General features: G+C 40.5%; 1 long non-coding RNA gene across 17 annotated transcripts in view; it reads right to left on the bottom strand.

Annotated features, from left to right (window-relative positions):
- The window catches only part of LOC147378323 (uncharacterized), a 209,773-nt gene that overhangs the window by 155,277 nt on the left and 39,473 nt on the right, over positions 1–15,023 (bottom strand). For 2 of the 17 annotated variants that reach the window (XR_015151860.1, XR_015151872.1), the window contains exon 1: positions 6,137–6,272. The exons of 3 other annotated variants lie outside the window; for them this stretch is intronic. This is a non-coding gene — a long non-coding RNA (uncharacterized LOC147378323). 12 more of the 17 variants (XR_015151861.1, XR_015151873.1, XR_015151857.1 and 9 more) reach the window with 7 other exon arrangements.

The raw sequence follows: 15,023 nt of genomic DNA, 5'->3' as shown, positions 1-15,023 counted from the left end.
GGCATCCTGCCCTCAGGCCCACGGTATGGCCCTGATATCCATCTCTCCAAGAGACTACAGGAAATGCTTGTGTGGTCAAACTGGTTCTGCCATTGGTCTCATTCCAACCAAAGCTCATTAGTTTGACTTTTCCCTTTAGATTTGTGGGTTAGACTTTTATTTGTTGCATAATAGAAGGCACTAGCAGCTTGTATTTTTCTCTACCCCTTGGCAATGAATCAGCAACATATCCATTACATTTTCTTTATTAAGTGGTAGTTCACTCTATGTCCTTAGACTTAGCTGTCATTCTAAGCATTAATTTCTCTAATTATAACAACATACTAGCTATGATAAAATGAAAATGAACTAATGTTCTAGCTTCAACTCTAAAAATCTAGACTTGTACTATCCAATATGGTACCTTCTAGACAAATGGCTGTTGAGTACTTGAAATATGACCAGTCTGAATATGATATGTGCTATAAGTGCAAAATGCACACCAGATTTCAAAAGTTTTAGTACAAAAGGAGAATCTTTTGAATCTCAGTAATTTTTAAAGTGATTATGTGCTGAAATGCTAATATTTTTATTATACTGAATAAAATAAAACATAATCTGAAAATCAATGCCAACTGTTACCTTTCATTTTTTAGTGTGATAACTAGAAAATTTTAAATTATATTGGTGGCTTACTTCCACTGGACAGCTTTGATCTAGATGCTCAAAGAAACTTTCTAGAGATTTCCATTCCCAATGATTCTCAATGGTCTTGTTAATTTAATTAATTTGAATTCACTCTTTCTTACAGGCTTGTTTAAAAGTGTTTATTATCTTACTCTACAGTTGACAAGAATATAAAAGGTAAATTAAATAAAACTAATTAATGATCATTAATTATGTTTAAATGGTACTGACCTTGACCTTCCAAGAGCTTGGGAAGTCCTTTAAACACCTGCATTAGTAGCTTTGTGTCATGCCAAGTGATACCAAGTGCTGAACCATGAATATTCTAATGCTGTTCTTGCCTATAGGTGACTTCTTTGACCTATAGTTCCACTGACCACAATAAACAGAAGTGACACATAACATCCCATGCACTGATATATGTGTTGTGCAAATGTCACAGCCCTTTTTTCTCCTCAAAACATTTTGAAATAAAAGAAATCAGAAAAGTAGATTTGTTCCTAGTACTTGTGATTTATTCTCAAACTCAGCTTTCAATATGTATGTACTGTAATGTATGCATGATGTAAGACCACCTATTCAGATATCAGAGGTACTTTAAAAATGAATGACCACTGTACTTGTGGCCTATAAATTTTTCTTAAAGAAACTAAGATATATAATAAGAGATGAAAAAGTCTAACATAAAAAAAAATACTATCACTGTGTCACTAGTTTCACCACTGAATAGAAAAGCAAGAATCATAAGAAAACAGCTCAACCATGAGAAAATAGCAACATCCTTCTGATCTGGAACATATCTGAACAGCAAGGGCTTTATCAAATATTGTTACTGAAACACAACATGTGCCCGACGCACAGTGAGGTCAGTCAGTTCAGTCACTCAGTCGTGTCCAACTCTTTGCAACCCCATGAGCTGCAGTACACCAGGCCTCCCTGTCCATCACCAACTCCCGGAGTCCACCCAAACCCATGTCCATTCAGTCTGTGATGCCATCCAACCTCATCCTCTGTTGTTCTCATCTCCTCCTGCCCATAATCCCTCCTAGCATCAGGGTCTTTTCCAATGAGTCAGCTCTTTGCATCAGCTGGCCAAAGTATTGGAATTTCAGCTTCAACATCAGTCCTACCAATGAACACCCAGGACTGATCTTTAGAATGGACTGGTTGGATCTCCTTGCAGTCCAAGGGACTCTCAAGAGTCTTCTCCAACACCACAGTTCAAAAGCATCAATTCTTCGGCGCTCAGCTTTCTTTACAGTCCAACTCTCACATCCCAATACCAAAATGTGGGAGTGTGGGACAAACAAAGGTTTATTGGGGGCCATGCAAAGAGGTGGGTGGCTCAGGCCTTTAAAAACCCCAAACTCCCTGAAAGCTTTCAGCAAAGCTCTTTTATAGGAAAGGTGAGGCAGAGGTATAGGTAGTTGTCGAAACTTTTTAGTGTCAGATCCTTTGTTCTTGAGGTCAGGTCTCAGGCTCCTGTAAACTCCACCAAATGTTATTGTCTGTTCTGACAAGAAAGGGCCAGGGCCCAACACTCACCTGTTACCCTCTGAGGTTCAGTCCCAGCTAAGGGGAGGCAGATCTCAGGTGGTGGAACTCTCAGGGCCAGGTCCCCAGATTTCCAGCTGTCGTCCCTGAGTGAGCCAAGTGCCCAGGACCCTACTGGCCCTCAGGCTCCCTTGGGACCAGCTCCCACAGATTGTGACCCAGGCAGATGGCCACTGCCATTAGATCACAGAGGCAGAGATATGGAAGAAGTTCACCTCCACCTCATGCCCTCGGCCCAGCAGCCTTGGTGAGAGTTCTGAAACCCTGCAGGACACAGCCCCCAACCTGTTCTCTGGGCCCCCCAACTCACCCACTGGCCCAAGCCCAGGTGAGCTGGTGGGCCCCTGGAAGAAGGCCAGGATCCACCTCTTACCTCACTCTCCACCTGAGGACCACCACGCTGATGACTTTGAATGGGCTCACTAACACTTCCTCATCGACAGTTGTTTGCTTGGGGGAGGGGCCCACTGCAGCACCAGCCAGTGGCTGTGTAGGACCACTAACCAGTCCCATCACTTTATGGCAAACAGATGGGGAAACAATGGAAACAGAGACTGACTATTTTGGGGGGCTCCAAAATCACTGCAGATGTTGACTGTAGCCATGAAATTAATAAATGCTTGCTTCTTGGAAGAAAAGTTATGACCAATGTAGACAGCATATTAAAAAGCAGAGACATTACTTTGCCAACAAAGGTTCCTCTAGTCAAGGCTATGGTTTTTCCATTAGTCATGTATGGGTGTGAGAGTTGGACTATAAAGAAAACTGAGGACTGAAGAATTGATGCTTTTAAACTGTGGTGTTGGAGAAGACTCTTGAGAGTCCCTTGAACTGCAAGGAGATCAAACCAGTCCATCCTAAAGGAAATCAGTCCTGAATATTCATTGGAAGGACCGATGCTGAAGCTAAAACTCCAATACTTTGGCCACCTGATGCGAAGAACTGACTCTTTTGAAAAGACCCTGATGCTGGGATAGATTGAAGGCAGGAGGAGAAGCAGACAGAGGATGAGATGGTTTGATGGCATCACCAACTCAATAGACATGAGTTTGAGTAAGCTCCGGGAGTTGGTGGTGGACAGGGAAGCCTGGTGTGCTACAGTCCATGGGGTCGCAAAGAGTCCAATACAACTGAGTGATTGAACTAAACTGAACTGACAGTTGCTCACTTGGGGGAGGGGCTGCAGCACTAACCAATGGCTGAGCAGGATCATTAGTGGTCTCAGTAAACATTGCCTAGTAACAGCAGTAAGGAGTAATCCTGAGCACCAACAGCTGTGTACTAAGGGCTGCCCAAGGCTCAGTTCTATTATAGTATGACTGAGTCCAAAGGAAGTACAGGTCTAAGATGAGCCATTGGTGTAAGGAAATAGAAGGCTGTGGAATAACAGAGCATGAGAGAGAGAAAGAGAGAGGAAGCTGATAAAAAAAAAAAAAAAAAGAATAGGTGCAGTAGGAAAACTGTTCTGTGTAATTTTTCTACCCTTCACTAAGGAAGTGTACTCTATAGCTGTGATAGGATGCTCAAAAAGAAGAAACTTACTTTTCTTCACTACTTAATCTTTAAAGATACCCAGATTTTAAAAAAAAACAAAGAAGGAAATGAAGAGATAACTAAATATGGCTCAACATTTATGTACAGAAGCATTTAGTATTATTCTTAGTCCATTTTTAAGCTTCCCGTTTTCCAGATAGATAAACCAAAGCATTGAATTTAGTTGACTTGCCAAAATTAAAAATAGCCTGTAGAAATAAATTAATTTCCAATTGGTTTTTTAAAACTAATTTCTCAGGCAGTTCTTTCTCCCCACATCCTGACTGTAAAACTGCTGTTCTTAGGACAATATGAATGGCTTTTAAGACATCTAACATGAAGGAAACATTAGAGTTCACTATATAGATGGTCCCTGAATCAAGTTCAACTTTTAAGACATAGTGCTACAGAATCATGCTAAAGTCTTTCCCCAAACTGTGACTGTTAAATAATAATGATACATCCTGTAAAACATTTTATAAAATGTATTCAACCACATACTTTTTAAGAATCAAAAGGGATATATCATAGACATTTTCTCTTAGTACTTTTTTTTTAATCTACATAGTTTGCTACTCTTATCAATGTGCCATAGTTTTCTCAACCACCACATCAGTGGCTTTTATTTAGGTTATAAACAATTTTTCATTACTATAAACAATACTATAGTACTATTCTTTGGCTTATCTTCTGCAACTTATATAAGGATTTCAGATGAATAAATTCCTAGAGGTAGGATTTCTGAGTTGGAAATTATTATATTTGGGGAGCTTTTTGCAGATACTAGGCCAATTAACATTCTCACCAGAAATAAATAAGAGGGCCCATTTCCCCATACTCTCACCAATTATCTAGAAAATGGGAAGATTAAAAATGAACTAAGGATAATACTAAATATTTCTGTACCAAAAAGTGTTTCAATGACATCTGACAGGAAAGGAAGAAAATATCTTGATTTTGACTTCATTTGGATTTGTTTGACAAATCAAAGTTGAGAGTCATCTTTTTTGAAGTTTACCTTTTATTCTCCACCTTCTTGTTTAATTGATCTTTCCTGATGCCATCTATTTAAAAAGAGGATAGCAATAATAAAATTCTCTGTCTTGAGGCTTATAGGGTATATTTGAAAACATTCATCGGACTCTAGAAATTGACAAATATAATTCAGCACTGAATATACTATGAATTCCTGCATTTTTCTAACATCTTTGGTTTAGCCTTTCATCAAAGCAAAAATCAGTCTTATTCTATATAATGTTCCCTAGGAGTAAGAAACATTTTAATTTGGCCTGTATTCAGCAAAAATTCAAAACTTTCAATATTATCCAATTTAAAATTTTGACTCACTATATGATTTTCTCTTCAAACAATTTCTGTCTTTCATGAACATAGGTTCAAACCCAAAGAGAGATTAGTTTTATAAATTTATACTTCAAAGGGAGACAAACAAAAAAACAAGAGAAGTGCTTCAAGACTGCCATGGAAATTGACATTCCTACCGTGCATCTTAAGGACAACATGTGAGAGCTTTAGTAAAGCCTTTGAAGTTTTAAAATGCATCAAATTAGAAAACCACATCCATTTAGAAAAAAAAAAAAGAACTTTTCTGACGTTAATTCTGTCAACATCTCTTGGGGGGAAAAATGGCTTTTTTAAAGATATAAACACAGTTGGGGATAAAGATATTTTCTTTATACAGACTATCTAGAAATCTCACTGTTGGATATTAATGTTAAGATAAAAGTAAAAGCAGATTTCTGCCAGTGGACATAACAGGAAGAGTGAGCTACAAAGAAAAAATTTTCCAATTACTAAAAACTGTAGTGCTTACAGAGTATCAAGTCTTGAAGATTTGAAGGCAACTTTAAAAGATAGCTAGTTCAACCACTTATCCACCTAAACACTTAAATCTTCTCCATGGGAGACTGGCCAAATGTTCATTCACTCAGTGTTTAAATACATGCAATGATAGAGAATGTATTACCTACTGGTGCAGCCCAACTAACCTCTGGGCAGTCAGGATGATTAGTAAGTCCTTCTTAGTATGTCCTTCTGAAATCTGTTTTATTAGACTTAATATTTAATGATTCTACTTGCCGTTGTTGTTTAATTGCTCCGTCATGTCCAACTCTTTTGCAACCTTATAGACTGTAGCTCACCAGGTTCCCCTGTCCATGAAATTCCCAGGCAAGAATACAGGAGTGGGTTGCCATTTTCATCTCCAGGGGATATTCCCAATCCAGGGACTGAAACTGCATTTCCTGCATTGGCAGGTGAGTTCTTTACCACTGAGCTACCAGGGAAGCCCAACTCAACTTACAAAACGGCATTAAAGGGGAACTCTGGGCTGGCTAATTCTACATCTGTTCCCAACTCCCTCTACCTTTCACCTTCCACCACCAGTTCAGTTCAGTCACTCAGTTGTGTCCGACTCTTTGTAACTCCATAGGCTGCAGCACACCAGGCTTCCCTGTTCATGACCAACTCCCGGAGCTTGCTCAAACTCATGTCCACTGAGTTCACCTCCACAATACAGGTGAAAAAACTATAAAACTCGCTTTTTCTGGTCTCCATTGAAGCTAACGATCGCCAGCTGAACTCAGCTATAGCTAATGAGACATGAGAAAAGTTTACATGGGGATTCTGGAAACGCTTTTTTCATCCATTCCCACTTCTTTCTGCCCTGAGCATAAACTTAATAAGCTATAAATGCTACTTGCAACCAGGAATCACAAACATTGGCCCTCATACTCCTGTATCACTGAACACTAGCAGCGACCTACCTTCCATGCTGACGGATTTTAACTCAGGGTCTTTGATGCTTACACCTAAAGACAATTCTATTTAGCACACATACCATATGGTCATACTGAAAAGTCAAATACTTGCTCCACTTGATAACACGCTGTATATTAACAGAGAGAAAATATTTAATTAACTGATTAAGCCCAGCCAGACTGGATATACTTTCATCTTCAGTTGTTAACAATCTAGAATGTATTTTAATATTATAATAATTTAAAACTACTAGTTAGAATACAGCTAAAAGTAAGAGAATTTAGTAAGTGAAAGTTAGAGATATTTTAATTCTGATAGACGACCACTGTAAGCAATTTATTCATTGTTTCTGGTCAATTCCTTCTCTTTTCTATCTTCTCTTTCTATTCTTCCTTTCCCTTACCTCCAAGTTCACACTAAATTAAGATTTCTATACTCTGGAAAATCCTGATAGAATGATCCAATTTGCTTTCTCTCTCTTTTTTTTTTTTTTCAAGTCTATCAGGAATGTTAGTTTTCCACAAATTACTTGCAGCCATAGCTTAATCCCAAAAAGGACTGAATTTCAGCTTTCCCAAGATCATCAAATTTGAGCCTCGAGTTGCAATGTGGTTTAGAGATACTGATCTGCTATAATCTTTTTAGACTAACAGCAAAATGCCCCAGAAGAAATATGTCCCAAATTTGACCCATTTTTCTAGCTTTATTTAATGCATATTACCAATAATGCTATAAAATAATTAATGTAAGTAGTCTCTTGCAAGAATTAGAAAATGTCCCCCATAATTCACACCCAACTCAATCCTTTATAAGAAAGACTATAATTGTATTATAAAATTTTGATTTTATCAATTCCATTTCTGAATCAGTCACAGAATTGATCATTTATCTCCCATCAACTTCAAAGGAAATTTCTAAGGATGACAGTACAGCAGTTAAGAGAATAAACTTTGGCAAAAGACCTTACTCTTGAATTTGAATCGGTGCCTTATGAACTGATTGATGTGGGGCAAATTACCTAACCCCACTTATACTCATCATCAGTAAAAAGAGAATAATTAAACCTATCTCAAGAGATTGAGGTTCAATTCCTAGGTCAGGAAGATCTCCTGGAGGGGGAAACGGCAACCCACCCCAATATTCTTGCCTGGAAAATTCCATAGAGGAGACTGACAGGCTACAGTCCATGGGGTCACAGAGTTGGACACAACTCAGCATCTGAGCACACACATATCTCATAGGTTTATTACGGAGATAAATTTAAAATGTGTGTATGGGGGCGTATATCCCACATGTATACGTGGTTTAGCATCATCACTAGCACACAAGTGTTCAATAAATGGTTTGCTCTAATTATTCCTTAAAAAATTATTGGTATCCTTTGGTATCCTTTAGACCTCAATCACATTACTCTTTTTTGCTATCCTCATTTTCAACATTCTTTCTTTGGAATGGTGGAATGATTCAAAATCACGGAATATTTAGCATGAGTATATATTATTTCTGTATTTATATAACTTTATTTTTAAAAATCTCTGAACCATTGCCCATCCTTCCAGAGAAATAGAATCTACATGGTTTGGCAAAAAAAGTCAGAAACAGTAAACAGGTAGAGATAGAGCCCCTTAATGTTTACAGGTATGCCTAAGTTTGTGTTCTCCCAGGAAAATACCCTGAATCAAGGATTTAAGTACAAATAGCTTTTTGGGGGAAATGCTGGGAATAATACTATGGAAGTAAGGAAGGGGGACAAAGAAGGATGCCTTATCAATCCAGCTACCACTGGAGGTGACTTGAGCTATATCTCACTGAGGAAACTCTAGGAGCCAGTGCAAAACATACACTTTCAAATTATGGCACTTTGGAGGACCAAGGGAGCTAAGGTATTTACCCCCAACTTTACGCCAGGCTTCCCTATCTTTCACAAACTCCATGAGATGGTGAAGGGCAGGGAAGCCTGGCATACTCCATTGGGTCACAAAGAGTTGGACACAACTGAACAACAACCTGAGGTCATCAGCCGAGGACAGCTCCCAGGGGTTGTTCATTCCCTGGTACTTCTGTCCTGTCCATCATGGGTCACAGGCACAGCAGCGTTCTATAGTGCTGGGGAAAAAGAAGCCAGACAGCAAAATGCCAACCCTGGGAGACAGAAGGCAGGAGGAGCCCACTGAATGATCAGAAGGATAGGAGGAAGGGGGCGCTGATGGTGTGTGCTTTGGGGCACCAAGCACCAAAACCAGAGGAACAAAAGCTAACACCTAGTCACACCTTGCAACAGGATAAATCCCACGAGTAAAAATACTACATGAAAGGAATCTGAGCAGAGGAAGTAAAAGGCTGACATTTTTTTGTGGGACAGTAATGCTGGCAACACAAAAGAAAGTTGGACTTTTGGCTTTGGGGGCATAGTATACATCTCAGTCCCAATCGATTTTATTTTGGTGCATTCCTACCAAGAAACTCATGGTGCTGTAAATCCTTTTCTCAGCTATATGGGCATAACTAGGCCTCTGGGTACATGTCTTTTATTTGGCTAGCTATTGTATACAGCAGTGGTCCCCAACCCATTTTAGCAGCAGGGTCAGGAAGCAACAGTTAGAACTGGACATGGAACAACAGACTGGTTCCAAACAAGAAAAGGAGTACATCAAGGCTGTATATTGTCACCCTGCTTATTTAACTTCTATGCAGAGTACATCATGAGAAATGCTGGGCTGGAAGAAGCACAAGCTGGAATAAGATTGCCGGGAGAAATACCAATAACCTCAGATATGCAGATGACACCACCCTTATGGCAGAAAATGAAGAGGAACTAAAAAGCCTCTTGATGAAAGTGAAAGTGGAGAGTGAAAAAGTTGGCTTAAAGCTCAACATTCAGAAAACTAAGATCATGGCATCTGGTCGCATCACTTCATGGGAAATAGTTGGGGAAACAGTGGAAACAGTGTCAGACTTTATTTTGGGAGGCTCCAAAATCACTGCAGATGGTGATTGCAGCCATGAAACTAAAAGATGCTTACTCCTTGAAAGGAAAGTTATGACCAACCTAGATAGCATATTCAAAAGCAGAGATATTACTTTGCCAACAAAGGTCCGTCTAGTCAAGGCTATGGTTTTTCCAGTGGTCATGTATGGATGTGACAGTTGGACTGTGAAGAAAGCTGAGTGCCGAAGAATTAGTGCTTTTGAACTGTGGTGTTGGAGAAGACTCTTGAGAGTCACTTGGACTGCAAGGAGATCCAACCAGTCCATCCTAAAGGAAATCAATCCTGGGATTTCTTTGGAGGGAATGATGCTGAAGCTGAAACTCCAATACTTTGGCCACCTCATGTGAAGAGTTGACTCATTGGAAAAGACCCTGATGCTGGGAGGGACTGGGGGCAGGAAGAGAAGGGGATGACAGAGGATGAGATGGCTGGATGGCATCACCGACTTGATGCACGTGAGTCTGATAAACTCCGGGAGTTGGTGATGAACAGGGAGGCCTAGCGTGCTGTGATTCATGAGGTCACAAAGAGCTGGACACAACTGAGTGACTGAAATGAAGTGAACTGAACTGAACTAATTTCATGGAAGACAATTTTTCCACAGATGGGGATGGAGGTGGTTGGGATGGTTTTGTGGTGATTCAAGCATACTTTTCTGTTACTATTTTATTGGATATATAATGAAATAATTATATAATGCAGAATCTGACAGGAAGCAGAGCTCAGGTGGTAATAAGAGTGATGGGGAGCAGCTGTATACACAGATGAAGCTTCACTCACTAGCCAGGTACCCACCTCCTACTGTGCAGCCCAGTTCCTCATACGCCACAGACCAATACTGGTGGGTGGCCCAGGGATTGGGGACCCCTGGTATTGAGCATATAGTACTTCCCAAAGCACTTCCAACCAAACTTTCCAGAGTCTCAAAAGAGGAAGCCATTTTGGAGCTCCCCTTGAGAAGTAATCCTCCTTCTCTGAGGGAAATCTCAATAGTTCTAACCTCCACAGGTCCTTTGGTGAAACTTGGCTCACTGGCATGGCATTTTCTGCATCTTCCTCGTCTGCAACACAGAATGTGTTGGGTGCTGTCCTGCTCTATAGTGGAAACCCTGAGAGAGGCCTGGGGCCAGGAGGGCTGAGGTCCAGAGTCAAGGTGGAAGCTGACCTAAACTTGTGAGAAAGCTTGCAACACCTTCCTTCTCCTTTCCTGACTTCTTCTGCAAACATGCTTTAAGCACCTACTTTCTTCTCACATCTTTGGCAGAGTTTCAGTGGCTACTAAGCAAGCCAGGAGCTGAAACCCCTCTTAGAAGATCTGTCAATCAGCCCATCTGTGCTAAGGAGGTCCAAGCCCTAGATTCGATTCTCACGTCTGGATTGCAATTCATTTTCCAGTGTCTGAATGCCACAATCTATCTGCAACCTACCCCCGCTCCATTCCTCACCAGCTTATCAAGGGGGTGGGTACTGGAGAAACCTCAGTGGGGTCCTTCTCAGACACAAGGGATGTTATTATCATTAGAGGCGCTTGTGAAACATTTGCAAAGAGCTATTCAATAGCTTTTGTTGGGCTTCTTGGAAGCATGATTATACTTAGGGAATTTTAAGAACTTATTAGGACATTTTCATGTAAGAATTATGCCTTTGCTTTATACAGAAAACTTTTCCTTAGGAGTCATAATAATGATTCCACTAACCTTACATCTTTTATAACCCCTGTGAATGTGATATGTTGGAATAAAGGTACCTCTGTAGGGAGCAATTCTCACTTCTAAAAAATGACTGCTGATGAATGTGAAGTTATCCTTATAGTTAAGTGTAAAATAGAAACATGTTTAAAAAGCTATGTCAAATTAACCTGGGGACATGCTGAAAAGAAAATCAATTAACCAATATGTTCTAGATCCTTCCCTAAACCATATGATTTCTTTATTTGTTATAGTGGGACTTTTCATCAGAAAACTAGACTTATGAATGAATACCTTTTGGAAATAGAAATGAATCTTTATCTCTTTGGGGTATCATTATCCTTGAAATATGATGATAAAGCTGAGACTGGTTTCACCAACAGAAACTCAATTCTACATTGTCCATACTAATGAAGGAAAACATTGCATGAGTTTTTGAGCACACAAACAACAAGAAAAAATAATTTATAGGAATTTCCAAATGAAGACATGGAAACAAGGTAAAGAGGAAGAGAGGGAAATAAGTTAGGATGCTCAACTTTGCCTTCATTATGTCAAGGAAACTAGTGCTATTTAAGAAGGCAAAGACAGTCCCTTCTCAGGGCCTTATTTGACTCACATTGCTTTCTAGATTTACACTGTTAGCATAAATGGGAAATTCCAAGTAGGTAGAATACAGAAAACTTTTTAAAAACTACATTTCAGCAAGTCTTTACCTTTCACTTTACCATAACCTCCAAAAGTGAAAGTAAAAGTGAAGTCGCTCAGTCGTGTCCGACTCTTAGCGACCCCATGGACTGCAGCCCACCAGGCTCCTCCGTCCATGGGATTTTCCAGGCAAGAGTACTGGACTGGGGTGCCATCGCCTTCTCGAAAACCTCCAAAACTCCCTCTTATTCATAACCCTGCCCCGATTTAATCCTTCATGTATTCGGTCTGGTCTCTACAGACCTGTGATTTGGAACTCCCATCCAATATTTCCTCCACCCAACCAAACCATTTTATTTGCTATCCCAGAAAACTATTCACTCCATAATTCCACTCTCAAATAGCTTCTCACATTTTCTCTTTATCCAAATCCCATAAAACCCATTCATATGACAACCTCTTCACGAATAAGCTATCATATTTATTACTTATAAGCAGGAGTGCACTGGGAAATGTTTACTAATTGGCTCTCTCTAGAAGAGAGGGAGACACTTGATTTATAGTGTTTGCCAACTTCTGTGGGGTAAATTCACCTACCATGACCAATTTCAAAACTTGGAGCTGGAAAGGTGCCCACAATCAGCTCTTGAGAGCTGACAAGAGCTGGCTCCAGCACATTCATTTATTTAATCAGATTAGCTGGCCAAATCTGCACCACTTTGCAACAGTGCGGCAAGGTACTGTAGTTTCTTTTTAAGAGAGGTGAGAAACTGTTGTAGAAGCAGCACTGAGCAGAAACAGAACTGGGTTCGTTTGGCTCTGGGCTTCCCAGGTGGCACTGAAGAAGTGAAGTGAAGTTGCTCAGTCGTGTCCGACTCTTGGCGACCCCATGGACTGTAGCTTACCATGCTCCTCTGTCCATGGGATTCCCCAGGCAAGAGTACTGGAGTGGGTTGCCATTTCCTTCTCCAGGGGATCTTCCCGACCCAGGGATTGAACCCAGGTCTCCCACATTCTAGGCAGACGCTTTAACCTCTGAGCCACCAGAGAACCCAGGTGGCACTAGTGGTAAAGAATCTGCCTGCCAATGCAGCAGACAGACAGGTTCAATCCCTGAGTCGGAAAGATCTCCTGAAGGAGGGCATGGCAATGCACTCCAGTACTCCTGCCTGGAGAACCCTATGGACAGAGGACCCTGGCGAGCTACAGTCCATAGGGTCACAAAGAGTCGGACGCAGCTGAAGGGACTCAGCACACAGGCACACCCGGGTTCTGGCTCTAGCTCTGCCATTGTAAAACTAGATGACACTAAAGGCGCTTAACCACCCTGGGTCTCAGTTTTCTTTTCTATAAAATAACAAGCACACACTAAATAAACCCCTCCCACTAACAGGTCTATGATTCTATTCCATCCTTCATATGAGCATGTCTTTTATCACTTACCTCAACTGAAATAACTTGAGAATAAGCTATACAATAAAATATATCTTCAATCCACCAAGCACAGTGCCTTGCCTTTAACTGGTGCTTCATAAATAGTATAAGAATAACTGATTTTCTTAGGTAACACTGGCGGTAGCCTGGGTATGTGATAAGATAATGGAAAAGAATGAGTTAGGAGAAGTACTAGCACAAGGAGGCAAGATTCAAGTGATTAATTTGAGGAATAATTTTCTCTATGAATATATATATTTTCTAAGTTGGCAATGGATGGATGGGAGGGGCCATATTCAGTTGCCCACCATGTCCATTCCTTCCTTCCCCTTTAGGGGCCACCTGAAACAAGCACCAAGCTGTCCTCATTTGACAGTGCTTCTTAGTGGAAAATTCCACTCTCCACCATCATCTTTCTACCCTCAATATTACACTCATCTAGGTTTTTAGCATTTTTTGCCATTATCATTTCCCCCTGTCATATACGGGCTTCCCTAGTGGCTCAGAAGTAAAAATTCCTCCTGCCAATCCAAGAGACATAGGTTAGATCATTGGGTTGGGAATATCCCAGAGAAGGGAATGTCAACCCACTCCAGTACTCTTGCCTGCAAAATCCCATGGACAGAGAAGCCTGGTGGGCTAAAGTTCATGTGATTGCAAAAGAGTCAGTTACAACTTAGCGACTAAACAACAACAACAACTGTCATATATCTCTGCCAGATTTATCTCAAAGAAAATAGTCTCTTTTGCCAATTTCTTTCCATTGATCTCATAATATTACTTGTGAGCATAAAGAACTTGAACAATGGATGATTAGAGCACTATTATTAATACCTACATAGCAAAGTATGTCGATTAAAGTAAAATCGACATTCAACAAAATGATAAATGGGATCATTCTATTATAAGCTTTGTCCAAGACTCCAAAGTTATGACATAATAATGAGATAAGAAGAGCCCAGTGCAGAACAGCTAAGACTACAGAACCACTTCTGTCAGCATCTCCAACCAATAAAAATCTTTGAGTTGGAAGAACTGGAGAAAAATCCTTTGCTGAGTTATATACATGGTTGCTCCAGGGAAGAAAGACAACTTCTTTGCTTTAAGTCGAGTGAGAGTAAATTCAAGGAGATTCTTGGAGAGTTTGACAAGTATCTCTGAGAGTTAAAGGGAGTTTAAGTGTTGGCATAAGAAGGTGTGGCTAGACTGGCCTGAAGAAGCAATGAAGAGAGAAAGAGAAGACTCAAGTTTTCCATAGACAAGATGTGGGGCACACAAGAAGGGGCAAACCAATAGCCATCTTGAAAACACTGCCTAGAACATCCAGGTGAATCAAGAGATGGGCAGTCACCACAAGTCTAGGAAAAGAGGTGACAGTGTCAAAATCACATGCCTGAGGCATCACTTAACTCACATGAATTAGCTGCAGTTGATAGTTCCAGAGGGGGATCACCCTAAAATACTCCATGAAAGAGTCAGCTCTGACTATCTGGGAAGTCAAATCCGAATCCATCAGTTGGATCTCTCCTGCTTCATCCTAATCCAGTTCTGGAGGGGCCAGAAATGGCACACACACACTCTCTCTCTCTCTCCCTCTCCTCTCTCTCTTCCCCCAACCATCTCCCTCCTTTTTCCCACACTTCCAGTTCTTGGTTGGGTCCTTGCTTGGGGTGGGAGAAAACTTAAAGAGGACAAGAAGTTCATATTATTAGATTATAATAAACTGTACTCT

The sequence above is a fragment of the Bos grunniens genome, chromosome 2 (genome assembly GCF_055505025.1).
Source record: "Bos grunniens cultivar Pamir isolate PY7600 chromosome 2, Bosgru_T2T1.0, whole genome shotgun sequence".
In the NCBI taxonomy this organism is placed as follows: domain Eukaryota; kingdom Metazoa; phylum Chordata; class Mammalia; order Artiodactyla; family Bovidae; genus Bos; species Bos grunniens.
Note: the sequence above shows the minus strand (reverse complement) of the source record. Positions and strands in the feature narration are given on the sequence as shown.